Genomic DNA, 13,494 nt, shown 5'->3' with positions numbered 1-13,494 from the left:
TCTTTTCCTCTTTCTGCAAAATCTCCTTTCATTTTATCCAGCTTGGACTTCAAGGTCCATTTCTTGAAAAAAAGATTTACTTTCAAGTAAGAAATGGAAAATTCAGTGAAATTTTTTGAAGGCAGAATCCTCTTGTATCCCTTTCTTGGATGCGTAGAGTATGTTATAGGATTACTTACAGTCATGGAGTTCAAGAAAGAAAAGCTAGTAAGGTTAGTCTCTTTCCTTGTATTTTCTCCCTTTTATGATTCCCATTTGCCTTTTTTTGATGATTTGTTTAAAGGGTGTTCTCAAAATTTACAGGTTTAATGGTAGACAAAACCTGGAGAAGACATTGCCTGTACATAAAACTGAAGGAGGTGGTATTAATAGTGACAGAAACACAAGTAACAAGGTTCCTAGATTTGGAAGGTTTAAGGTATTTCCAGAGAATCATCATGAGCCATATCGGAGAGAGAGAATTCTTGATCCAGGAAGTGATGTTATCTTGAATTGGAACAGGATTTTCCTCTTCTCATGCTTGACAGCACTCTTTGTTGATCCATTGTTTTTTTACCTTCCATCAGTAACCAAAAAGGAAAGTCATCTTGTATGGATACTGATTAGAATTTAGGAATTACTGTGACATGTCTTAGAACATTTGCTGATCTATTTTACGTAGTTCATATTGTAATAAAGCTTAGGACAGCTTATGTCTCACCTAGTTCAAGAGTTTTTGGGAGAGGTGAACTTGTTATGGATCCTAAGTTGATCGCCAGGAGATATTTGAGATCAGATTTCTTCATAGATCTTGTTGCAGCATTACCTCTTCCTCAGGTACATACATTCCTTTCTTCGTTTCTGCTTTTGTTTATTTGATTTGAATGTAGAATTTTAGCCTGTGATTTCATTTTTTTTTTTCTTTTTTGCATAGAAATCACAGCTACTTGTAAAAAATGAGAACGAACTTGAAATTTTCATTTAGTTGATGAGGTTGAAGTTGCTACTGCAATTTTCATCTTCCCTTTGGCCTCAAAATTCCAGGAATTTCTTTCACTTCTTGAGGTTGAGCTGAAGTTACAAATCCGCGTTTCGCCCGGTGGCGTTCACCTCTGCAAAGAGGGGGAGAGGTCTCGAGTTTGAGTCTTAACTTTGTGACTAAGAATATGCGATTGTGCCTGCTCTTTTGGATTGAAATATGACACATATGGCAGTGTATTTGATATTTTAAGCACCCATTACTTGCAAATGAAAATTTTCTTATTTCTTTGATTTTTAGTGCCTTTTTGTTATTGCAATCTGTCCTTTGAAGCTAAAGAAGAAATGACATCAAATTGTTCCCTTTGGCAGATTGTGATATGGTTTATTATACCAACAATTAGAAGTCCGCGTGCTGATCATACCAATAATGCCATAGTACTGATTGTTCTGCTCCAATATATTCCCAGATTGTATTTGATTTTTCCATTAAGTTCTGAGATCATTAAAGCCACTGGAGTAGTTACAAAGACTGCCTGGGCGGGGGCTGCATATAATCTCCTGCTATACATGCTGGCTAGTCATGTACGTAATGCCTCCTTGAATCAGAAAATACTTGCCTTTATAGGCTATACTACTTGCTGCTCTCACAAAATGCTTGCTATTGCTGTTGTGTCGGTCATTTAGTGCGGCTTTACACTGATTAGGCCTCTGATCTTGTAGGTGTTGGGGGCATCATCGTATTTGTTGTCAATCGAGCTTCATGCAACATGCTGGAAATCTGCTTGCAAACATGAATTAAGCCCTATAACATGCAACCCCCGTTACTTGAATTGCGATGCTTTTGAATTTCCTGATCGCAAGTCCTGGGAAAACACTACTGTTTTGTTTGCCAGACGTAATCCAGACGACACTTCCTTTTTTCGATTATGGCATATTCGCAAATGCATTGCAGCAGAAAGTACTTTCCTCTGAGTTTCTTGAAGTACTTCTATTGTTTATGGTGGGGCTTGCAGAACTTGAGTTATGACTTAATTGAAATTCACCATAAATATTCATTCAAGATAATGATAGCATCTGATTGCATTTTATCAGTTTCATTAGCTGTTTGAATCGACGCATGATGTTGAAGCAGAGAATTTTCTTTTTTTTCTGTATGCAGTTACTGTGATATTATTATCCGCAGATACATAGATCCCATCTAATTGTCTCGATAACTCAAAGAGGTTTTTATAGGAACTTCTAACGTATCTTTTCTGCTTGCTGTATTTTTCAGTTCCTATGGCCAGTCTTTGTCTACAAGCACATTCATTGGGGAAACTGCATTTGCCATACTCATTGCCATCTTGGGCCTGGTTTTATTTACCCATTTGATTGGGATTATGCAGGTAATGACTAATGTGGACACATGACATAACCTTAGGCTGTTTTTGGCATCTGTTGCAATTGAAACCTTCCCCTGCAACAAAAATATTGAAGTCTGTTTTCTTGGAAAAAACTTGGAAATGTTCTCATTCTCAAGAGAGTATTTCCCTTATAGTTTTCATGATAATTTTCTTCTGAGATACAAAACTCTGCAGTATTTAACATACTCTCTGTTGAATAGACCTACTTGCAATCTATCACTGTGAGGCTTGAGGAGTGGAGGCTCAAGCGACGAGACACAGAAGAGTGGATGAAACATCGTCAACTGCCCCAAAGTTTGCGAGAACGTGTCAGAATATTTGTTCAATACAAGTGGCTTGCAACTAGAGGGGTTGATGAAGAATCAATTCTGCGCACATTACCTACGGATCTTCGTCGAGACATCCAGCGTCACCTATGCTTGGACCTTGTTAGACGAGTAAGGGACTCCCTAGTGTTACTTTCAAGCATTTTAAAATCTCATGCAGCTTTAGCTAATGTTTTTCCTAAGTGCCATATGTGAGCACTTAGTGTCCTGTTTGAGTACTCAAGGAAACTACATAGTTTGAGAAGGTGATCCGGTTACGGAGATGCTTTTTATTATCAGGGGAAAGCTGGAGAGCTCAACTCCAAATGGAGGGCGAACTGGTTTCTTCAATTCAATTACTTCGAGACCCGGTGACTTTTGCGGAGAAGAGCTGCTTGCCTGGGCATTGCTTCCAAAATCTACTCTCAACTTACCTTCTTCAACAAGGACAGTGAGAGCACTAGAAGAAGTGGAAGCATTTGTATTGCGAGCAGAAGACCTCAAGTTCGTTGCCAATCAGTTTAGACATCTCCATAGCAAGAAACTACAGCATACCTTCCATTTCTACTCTTACCATTGGAGAACCTGGGCTGCCTGCTTTATTCAGGCTGCTTGGCGTCGACACAAGAAGAGGATGATGGCAAAGAGCCTGAGCATGTCAGAGTCCTTCTCAGTTTCTGTTGATGAGCAAACAGTTTGTGATGAAACAACACTAGAGGAGGATGAACCAAGTTTTGCACCTTCAAATTCTCAAGCAAAACAGCACCTTGGTGTGTTACAATACTAGCTTCAAGATTTGCTGCGAACTCAAGGAGAGGGGCACAGAAAGTCAAGAATGTTGAAATGCTCAAGTTGCAAAAACCTGAAGAGCCAGACTTCTCTACAGAACCAGATGATGACTAGCTCGACCCCTGTTCTCACCCAACAGCCAACTACCAATGGGAGAAAGCTAATATGGAAGGCAAACGATCCAATCCTGAAGGGATATTAATTAAAATCCTCCACGCCATTACTAGTGCTATAAGCACCCATGGATGACTCCATCACTTTATAGGTTGCTGGAAGCCAAGTGGATGTAAAAGGTGCGAGTTGCTTGTAATTTATCACATGTAGGCAGTCTTGATTAGAGTTTTGTCAGAGTCAATCAGGTGAGATTAACACATTATTGCCTTGGATTTTCTTGCTGAAATGGCTCTGAGCTCCGTGATAAATTTCAGCAAGATAATCTTATTCAAGAGGATGAATGGCCTTGATGCAGCCGCGACTGGTTAGGCTGTATTTCGTAAAGCGCTTTAAATTGTAATATTATTAAATTAGTCTTTTTTGATATTTTAAGATAATTTTAATATGCTGGATCGAAATTTGGAAAAAACATTAAATTGTTCCAAATATATTTTTAAACAAATACATGTCATGTGTACTCAAATATAATTTACAAAAACAAATGTTGATTTTTGTTATTATATTATTAAATAAAAAGTAATTTTTTGTTTTACAAAGAATAAACACACAATGAAAAGTTCATGATCTAGGTTCTATGAATGATGAAATAATTCGTGAAGCCTGAGTTCATTTATATATTTTATTATTAATAAAAAATTTATTTTTAATTTTTTTTAAAATTAAACTATATTTATATAGGTAAATATATTTTGACTAAATTAATAATCATTTTAATGTTGCATTTTTTATATCATAATAATTATATATAAAATAAATAAAAATAAACTATAAACTATTAATTAAAAAAAATTACTGATTAAATTAGAAAACAATTAAAAGGATAAAAGAAGTGAATTATTTCAACCTATAGTGCTTGCCTCGTGGTTGCATCGATAATTTTTTAATTAAAAAAAAAGTTTGATGAATCACTTTCTTTTTTTTTTTCTCCTTTTTCACCATTCAATAAAGTTACGGGCAAAATAAAACATATAAGCACTGAGATGGAAAATGATATGTATAGTGAAATCACTAATATTTTTAATTTTTATAAATATTTAATTTTGTATATATATATTATTAATTAATAATTTAAAAATTGTTATATTATTTATATTAGAATTAACAAAAAAAAAAAAATAAAACAATGCGGCTGAATCATTGTAACCACACTCAAAATAATATTCATCTGAATGGTTTCATTAATTGTTTTTTTTAAAAAAACGTTACCATATTTCAATTACTTAATTTTATTTTATTTTAATTTTATTATTTAATATAAAATTGTTTTAAAAATTAAGTTTTATAATATTTTTTTTATTTTTTAATTGAGTTATATATTAATCTCATGAATTTAGTTTTTTTTTTTAATTTTAATATTTAATATTAGATTTTATTAAAAGTAAAATTTTATAATATTTTTTCATTTAATTTTATAAATTTTAATTGATTTCATGATTTAAAAACTAAGTTTAACAAGTTAATAGACCGGTCACAAGAGTTTTTTTTTGTTAGTTTTTCTACATTATTTTTTTTTTGTTATTTTTTGAGTTTTTTTTTCAATTTCACTTTATAACAATTTATTTTTTTCTTAGTTTTTATTTTTAATTTTAGGAATTATGTTTTGTATTTTTGTATTTTTTTTCTCTTGGGTTATATATCATTATGATGAATTTAATTTTTTTTTCTCCACTTCAAAATATTATATTTATTAAAAATCATGTTTATTTTTAAAATTTACTTTTTATAAATTTATCTAAGTCAAATAGCTAGTTTAACCGCATAAACTGGATTAATTCTGATTATTATTATTTTTATTTCATACGGTTTGATTTCTTCTTCTTTTTTTGAATGTGTATGATTTGCTTTCTAAACCGTTCATTCCCAACTAATTTACTTCCCCAAACTTCTGCATTCTTTGTCAGAGAGAGAGAGAGAGGGTTCTGCTTCCACAAATCCCTTTCTTCAATCTTCCGGATTTGTTACAAAGCGTCTCTGTCATTTGGGTCAATAAAAAACCAGACCACAGGGAGAAGGAAAAACACCTAGGAAGGTCGACGATGATGGCGGCGGCGGCAGTGAGACGAGGAGGTTCAGAAGCCTTTTTCATTGGGTCCCATTTTCAGCGATGCCAAATGAAAATGATTGGTATGATTCTTCTATCTCCTACCACTTCATCAATGTTGTCTATCAACCACTCCAACTCCATTTCTTCTTCTAGCAGTAGCTGTAGCAGTAGATATCAACACAAAAATGACGCTTCTTCTTCTTTTAGAAACATTGATGATGCCCTTGCTTCTTTCAATCATATGCTTCATAGGAAACCCCTGCCTTGTATTATCCAATTCGCAAAATTATTGTCTGCAATTGTCAAAATGGGACAGTATTACGATGTTGTGATTTCTCTTTCCAAACAAATGGAATTAGTTGGGCTCTCTCCTAATACTTATACGCTTAGTATCTTTATGAATTGCTTCTGCCAGTTGTAACGTGTTGATCTTGGGTTCTCTGTCTTGGCCAAAGTCATTAAACTTGGTCTTCAACCCACTATTGTCACATTTACCACCTTAATCAATGGGCTCTGTAAAGTGGGTGAATTTGCCCAAGCCGTGGAATTATTTGATGACATGGTGGCAAGAGGGTGTCGACCTGATGTCTACACTTATAATACGATTATCAATGGCTTATGTAAGACTGGGGAAACTGCTGAGGCTGCTGGATTGCTTAAGAAAATGGAAGAGGCAGGCTGCCAGCCGAACATGGTGACATACAGTACACTCATTGACAGTCTTTGCAGAGATAGGCTGGTTAATGAGGCTTTAGATATCTTCTCTTATATGAAGGCTAAAGGTATTTACCCAGATATTTTCACTTACACCTCTTTGATCCAGGGCTTATGTAAATTCAGCCGATGGAAGGAGGCTTCGGCATTGCTAAATGAAATGACGAGTTTGAATATCATGCCAGATATTGTCACCTTCAACGTGCTAGTTGATACTTTTTGTAAAGAAGGCAAGGTTTCAGAAGCTCTAGGTGTGTTAAAAACAATGACTGAAATGGGTGTGGAGCCTAACGTTGTTACTTACAGTTCGTTGATGTATGGATATTCCTTGTGGACGGATGTTGTTGAAGCTAGAAAGCTGTTTCATGTCATGATAACCAAGGGTTGTAAACCTAATATTTTTAGTTATAACATCTTAATTAATGGATATTGTAAGGCCAGAAGGATAGACGAGGCCATGCAGCTTTTTAATGAAATGATTCTTCAAGGCTTAACTCCGAACAATGTTAGTTACAACACTCTTATTCATGGCTTTTGCCAATTAGGCAAGCTTAGGGAAGCACAAGATCTTTTCAGGAATATGTGCACTAATGGCAACCTCCCGGATTTATTTACTTACTCAATATTGCTTGATGGCTTTTGCAAACAAGGGTATCTTGGTAAGGCATTCAGACTGTTTCGAGCAATGCAAAGTACTTACTTGAAGCCTAATCTGGTGATGTATACCATCCTGGTTCATGCCATGTGCAAATCTGGGAATCATAAAGATGCAAGGAAACTGTTTTCAGAACTCTTTGTCCAAGGGCTGCAGCCTCATGTTCAGCTATACACTACAATAATAAATGGACTTTGTAAAGAAGGATTGTTAGATGAAGCATTGGAAGCTTTCTGAAATATGGAAGCGGATGGCTGCCCTGCAGATGAAATTTCTTATAATGTTATTATTCGAGGACTTCTCCAGCATAAGGATGAATCAAGGGCGTTGCTACTTGTTGGAGAAATGAGAGACAGAGGTTTCGTTGCAGATGTGAGACCATGCTTAAGTGAAGTTTGCCAAGGTAAAAAGGTGATGTAAACTTTTATTTCTCCATGCTGCAAATTCTTGTAGCAAATATTAAGTAATTTTTCCGCAACATGTAAGTTAATTTTTAGTTCAATCTTGTCAACATCTGAACAATGACACTAGTAAAAACACTATACATCAAAAAGAAACACAAAATAGAATATTTTTTGCCCGAGAGATCTGCTAATAAAAATTCTTGGTCTCTGATATACATGTACTGTTTTTTCAATTTTTTTATTTTTGGCATGCTCTTCAAGTCCACTTTCTTACAAGTTAGTGTTGTAAAACATATATAAAAGTACCTGAATTTTTTATGTTTAGCCTGCAGGTTTACTCTCTGTGTTATTCTTCACGGTTCCAATCCAAAATAATATGAAAATGAAAATTTTCATTAATACAATAATTCGAATGGGAATGATAATGTTTAAGATCTTATCGGAGAAAGATTAACTTCTATATAAAAGATGGTCCGAGTATGTTAGAGAATAATATAAATTATATATTGAAATTTTATTTAACATTTTTTTTTAATTAAATTGTTTCTTTGACATGATATCATAGTTCTAAGTGACCAAACTATCATATATTCAAAATCCTGTAAATGTAAATATAAATTGTATAGTAAAAACCTCACCTTAACTTGGTTTTTTGACAGAGAATAATCATTATAAAGAATAAATTAAAGAAGAAAGCAAATGAATATCTGAGCTGTGTTTATTTTTTTCTTTCACTATTAGTTTTCTGTTGGGCTTTTAATGGAAGTCACCACATTGAACACCTCACTTTGCCTTTTCACCACCTAAAGCCTCTCTTTTCCTCTTTCTGCAAAATCTCCTTTTATTTTTTTCAGCTTGGAACTCAAGGTCCATTTCTTGAAAGAAAGATTTACTTTCAAATCAGAAATGAAAAATTCAGTGAAACTTTTTGAAGACAAAATCCTCTTTTGTATCCCTTTCTCGGATGCATAGTATGTTAGAGGATTACCTAATGTCATGGAGTTCAAGAAAGAGAAGCTGGTAAGGTTAGTCTGTTTGCCTTTATTTCCTCTCTTTTATGATTCCCATTTACTTTCTTGGATGATTTGGTTAAATGGTGTTCTCAAAATTTACAGGTTTAATGGTAGACAAAACCTGGACAAGACATTGCCTGTACATAAAACATCAGCTCCATTGTTTAAAACTGAAGGAGGTGGTATTAATAGTGACAGAAGCACAAGTAACAAGGATCCTAAATTATGAAGGTTTAAGGTGTTTACAGCGAATAATCATTTGGAGAGAGAACATTCATGATCCATGAAGTGATGTTATCTTGAAATGGAACAGGATTTTCCTCTTCTTATGCTTGACAGCACTCTTTGTTGATCCATTGTTTTTTTTTCCTTTCATCAGCAAGCAACAAGGAAAAGTCATCTTGTATGGATACTGATTTGAATTTAGGAATTACTGTGACATGTTTTAGAACAGTTGCTGATGTATTTTACATAGATCATATTGTAATAAAGTTTAGGACAGCTTATGTCTCACCTAGTTCAAGAGTTTTTGGGAGAGGTGAACTTTTTATGGATCCTAAGTTGATCGCAAGGAGATATTTGAGATCAGATTTCTTCATAGATGTTGTTGCAGCATTACCTCTTCCTCAGGTACATACATTCCTATCTTTGTTTCTGCTTTTGTTTATTTGATTTGAATGTAGAATTTTAGCCTGTGATTTCAATTTTTTTTTTTTTCATTTTTTGAATAGAAATCACAGCTACTTGTAAAAAATTAGAATGGATTTGAAATTTTCATTTAATTGATGAGGTTGAAGTTGCTTTTGCAATTTTCAGCTGCCCTTTTGCCTCAAAATTCCAGGAATTTCTTTCACTTCTTGAGGTTGAGCTGAAGTTACAAATCCGCGTTTCACCCAGTGGCATTCACCTCCTCAAAGCAGGGGATAAGGTCTCGAGTTTGAGTCTTAACTTTGTGACTAAAAATATGCAATAATGGTTTTGGTAGACTGATATGGTTTGTTTTACCAGTAATTAGAAGCTCACATGCTGATCATACCAACAATGCCCCAGTGCTGACTGTTCTGCTCCATATTCCCAGATTATATTTGATTTTTCCATTAAGTTCTGAGATCATTAAGGCCACTGGAGTAGTCACAAAGACCGCATGGCTGGAGCTTCATATAATCTCCTGCTATACATGCTGGCTAGTCATGTGAGCAATGCTTCCTTGGATGGGAAAATACGTGTCGTTTTAGGTGATACTACTTGCTGTTCTCTCAAAATGCTATTGTTGTTGCTGTTGGTCATTTAGTGCTGTTTTATACTGATTAGGCCTCTGATCTTGTAGGTCCTGGGGGCATCATGGTATTTGTTGTCGATCGAGCGTCATTGAACATGCTGGAAATCTGCTTGCAAACATGAATTGAGCCCTATACCATGCACCCCCTGTTACTTGGATTGCGATACTTTGGAATTTCCTGATCGCAAGTCCTGGGAAAGCACTACTGTTTTGTTTGCCAGATGTAATCCGGATGACACGTCCTTTTTCGATTATGGCATATTCGCAAATGCATTGCAGCAGAAAGTACTTTCCTCTTGAGTTTCTTGAAAAGTACTTATATTTTTTATGGCGGGGCTTGCAGAACTTGATGTATGACTTAATTGAAATTCACCACAAATGTTGGGAGACACAATTCGAGCATCCAAAATTAGACAAGTATGTATGTATAAATATTTGATTTTATTAAAATATATGACTAAATATAATTTCTATTTAAAATGTTCTTATAAAAAGAATAAACAATCCTTTTATTTTTTGTTTTGATTTAATATGTAATGACTTGATTTATTTGTGAAATTAAGTTAAGATTTGTGCTTTACAAAAACACAAATTTAAGTGTGTATTTCAAAACGAGATTTGGTGATTTGATGTTTTGAAAGAAAATATTTAATTTATTTTTTAAATATTGTCGAAGAATTCTTATGAGACGTATAGACTTGATCCAATAGAGTTTTGATTTTTATAGATTTTTAAAAAAACCTTTACTTAATTTCATATTTCAATTATTTATTATTTTAATTGAGTTACCCACAAATCTCATGTTTTCAAATTTGATGGTTAGCGTATTTTCACCGTGCATCATGTAACCGTACGAATATTATTTAACCGAGCATTTTCATCTTTATTCTTAAATACAAAGTTTTTTAACCTCTCATTTCCTTCCTTCCTTAATTTAATTTCTTTTATTATTACTCCATATACTCTCTATCTCTCTCTATTTATTTTATTATCCACAAATTTATCTTTTTATATTTGACGGTTAGAGCATTTTCACCGTGCGGATATTATTTTTAAATACAAAGGATTTTAACCTCTTCCTTCCTTCCTGAATTCAATTTAATTTAATTTATCATATTCTCTCTATCTGATTATTCTATCATCCACAACCCTCATCTGATCAATTATTATTGTTTTTCTTTGAATATTCGCAACTTTTTTTCATTTAATTGGAAAACAAATTACCCAATCTCTCTGCCCTAATCCATCCTCAAATTTCTTATTCTTCTCTTATGATTATTTTGTTTTGAGGAAAAACCCATTTTGCTTCCATGCTACAATCTTTCGAAAAAAAAAAAAAAAACCGAACTCAAAAACTAACAGAAGGCACATTAATGATGGTATTGGAGCTACCTAGAGACTAACATTGTTTTCATGTAATATAATATCCGTAAATGAATTTATCTTAATTCCATAACGTCACGTGAATTAATTTAATATTCCGCTAGCTAAACAAGCAAAGGCTTAATTTATCCCTCTAGCTACGTGATTGGTCGCCCAGAAAGTGTGGGAAAATCAAACAAATCAATTGAGATATGTAAAACATGACATTTTTATTATTTTATTTCTTATACTGGTAGTGAAGAAATGGTGCTGTGGTTTTAAGAGGGCGAATGATCATTATGATATAGTCAAGAGAGGAAATTTGATGATTCATGATGGTGCTTGTCTCTTCGTCAAAAATCTGCCTTCAAAGCTAATATCAGTGCCTGGATGTTAAAGTTTGATCATATTCAATTTATAAGTTTTAAATATATGCGGCATTCAAAATTTTAATCTACTGTGTTTTATAAAGTTTGATAATATCCAGTTTGTGTTCCCTTAGGAGTTTGATATAGCTTCAGAGCATCTTTGTTTGGACTATTGATATGTTGAGAGCAGGAAGAGTGCAGTAGGATTTTTGGAGCTACAGCTTGTCTCTTCGATTCTAGGAGCTGCTTTTTTGCAGGGTGGCCATTTAATTTCAGTGGAAAATCTCTTGTTTAGTTGTGAACACTCTATTTCCATGTAAATGTTGCCCTCTCCCCACGTCTCTCATATATGTTTTCAAACAGTTCTGTCTCTAACTCCTCCGGCATCCAGTTCGGAACCTCCTCCGCTGCCTGTGGTGATGGATTGATACCTCTCAGTCAACTTAGGTTACCACAAAAGACCACTCCTCTTCCAAAAGTAAGTCCGATACGCATCCAGTAATAATAAATAAATACAAAAAATATATAAATATATTTAATTAAAAAATAAAGATGAATATATAAAATAATAGTAAAGAGTTATATGACTCGTGATTCGTTGTAAATCAGATATTTTTAATTTTTATAAAACAAAATTATATAAGCATGTTTTTCAACACATTTATGTAGTTAAAAAAATTTAAGTACAAAACAAAAGGTTTATGTATACTTGTAATTAAATAAATCGAAAACTATGCATGTTAATAGATAAATAAAAAGTCATTAATAATATCTAGAACTAAAACTTAAGAAATCGAGAGACATATATAAATCAAGATATTTAATCTTGCAAGACATGATATTTATCCATTTATATTTTACACATATAAAGAGAGCCAAAAAAGAGACTAGGCACTCCAGTCTATGAAGAAGATTTTCTACGAAGAATATAAAAAATATAATATATACTTAAAAAAACCGAGACGTATAAGGATAAATAAAACTAAGTACACACATATGACATTTGATGATATATATACTAGTGGGGGATTATGGGACAAAAAATAAATCCACTTGGTTTCAGACTTGGTACAACCCAAGATCATTATTCTCTTTGGTTTGCACAACCAAAAAAATTTTCTGAGGGTCTGCAAGAAGATCAATGACATTAAGGAAAATCTTGAGCGTGTGAGTGAGCATTCAAACCCAGGCCCTTGTGTCTAGGATTGACTTTATTTTTAAACGGGAGAATGTTCACCCCTATTTTTCTTAGAAAAAAATATGCACGTGACAAGTCACACGCCGAGGCTGACAACGTGTCATCTGCAAGCCTAGATTTTGATCATCATTATGATAGCTGGAAAATAAGGGCAAAACATTTTTTTATTCAAAATACCCAAATCTGAAGTCATTCAACCCAAAAACATCTCAATAATATCATTGGAACACTTAGAGACCAATTCATCAACTCAAAATACCAAAAAACCATTACAAAAACTAAAATCAAATCGGGTTAGATTATCCTCATTTTATATCTATTTTTCAAATAACATTGAAGCTCTAAAAAGACTATAAAATCAGAGAAAGAAAAGATTTGCCAACTCAATTAAATTTAATTGAATCTGTCGCAGCATCAATATACAAAAATATTTTCCTATAATTGTGCTAAGCTATTTTCGAAATAAAAATTACAATAGGAATAGATGTTTTTGTGAGCATATGTTTCCTAATACATAACGTAAATGTTATATATTGTTGATCATTTCTTAATACTTTCCCTCAAGTTGGAAAGTAAATGTCAAGAACTCTTAACTTGCAAATCATGGTGGAGAATTTACTTTTTTTCCAATTATTTAGTGAATATATCCGCAAGTTATTCTGCTGAAATAACAAATTTAGTCATGATTGAATCATCCTGTATTTTGTCCCAAATGAAGTGAAAATTCATTGAATCATTTTTTATATATCTGGTTCTCTTATAAAAAATTAAACATGGTTGGTATATAAAAGAATTTTATATATATAACAAAGTGATATTTTCAAAT

At 33.3% G+C, this 13,494-nt stretch overlaps 1 protein-coding gene and 2 pseudogenes across 8 annotated transcripts in view; all 3 read left to right on the top strand.

The window, feature by feature from the left end:
* Positions 1-93: 93 nt before the first annotated feature.
* LOC118042133 (probable cyclic nucleotide-gated ion channel 14) overlaps positions 94-13,494 on the top strand; it is a 93,670-nt pseudogene continuing 80,269 nt past the window's right edge.
* On the top strand, positions 209-4,016 carry LOC118060338 (probable cyclic nucleotide-gated ion channel 14; annotated as a pseudogene).
* LOC118042134 (putative disease resistance protein RGA4) overlaps positions 5,484-13,494 on the top strand; it is a 94,164-nt gene continuing 86,153 nt past the window's right edge. For all 8 annotated transcript variants that reach the window (XM_073409767.1, XM_073409770.1, XM_073409768.1 and 5 more), the window contains exon 1: positions 5,484-5,755. The gene's annotated coding sequence lies outside the window, so the exon portion shown is untranslated. The remainder of the gene's footprint in view (positions 5,756-13,494) is intronic.

This window comes from Populus alba, chromosome 6 (genome assembly GCF_005239225.2).
Source record: "Populus alba chromosome 6, ASM523922v2, whole genome shotgun sequence".
Lineage (NCBI taxonomy): Eukaryota > Viridiplantae > Streptophyta > Magnoliopsida > Malpighiales > Salicaceae > Populus > Populus alba.
The sequence above is the reverse complement of the archived record's forward strand: the minus strand, read 5'-3'. Positions and strand labels throughout refer to the sequence as shown.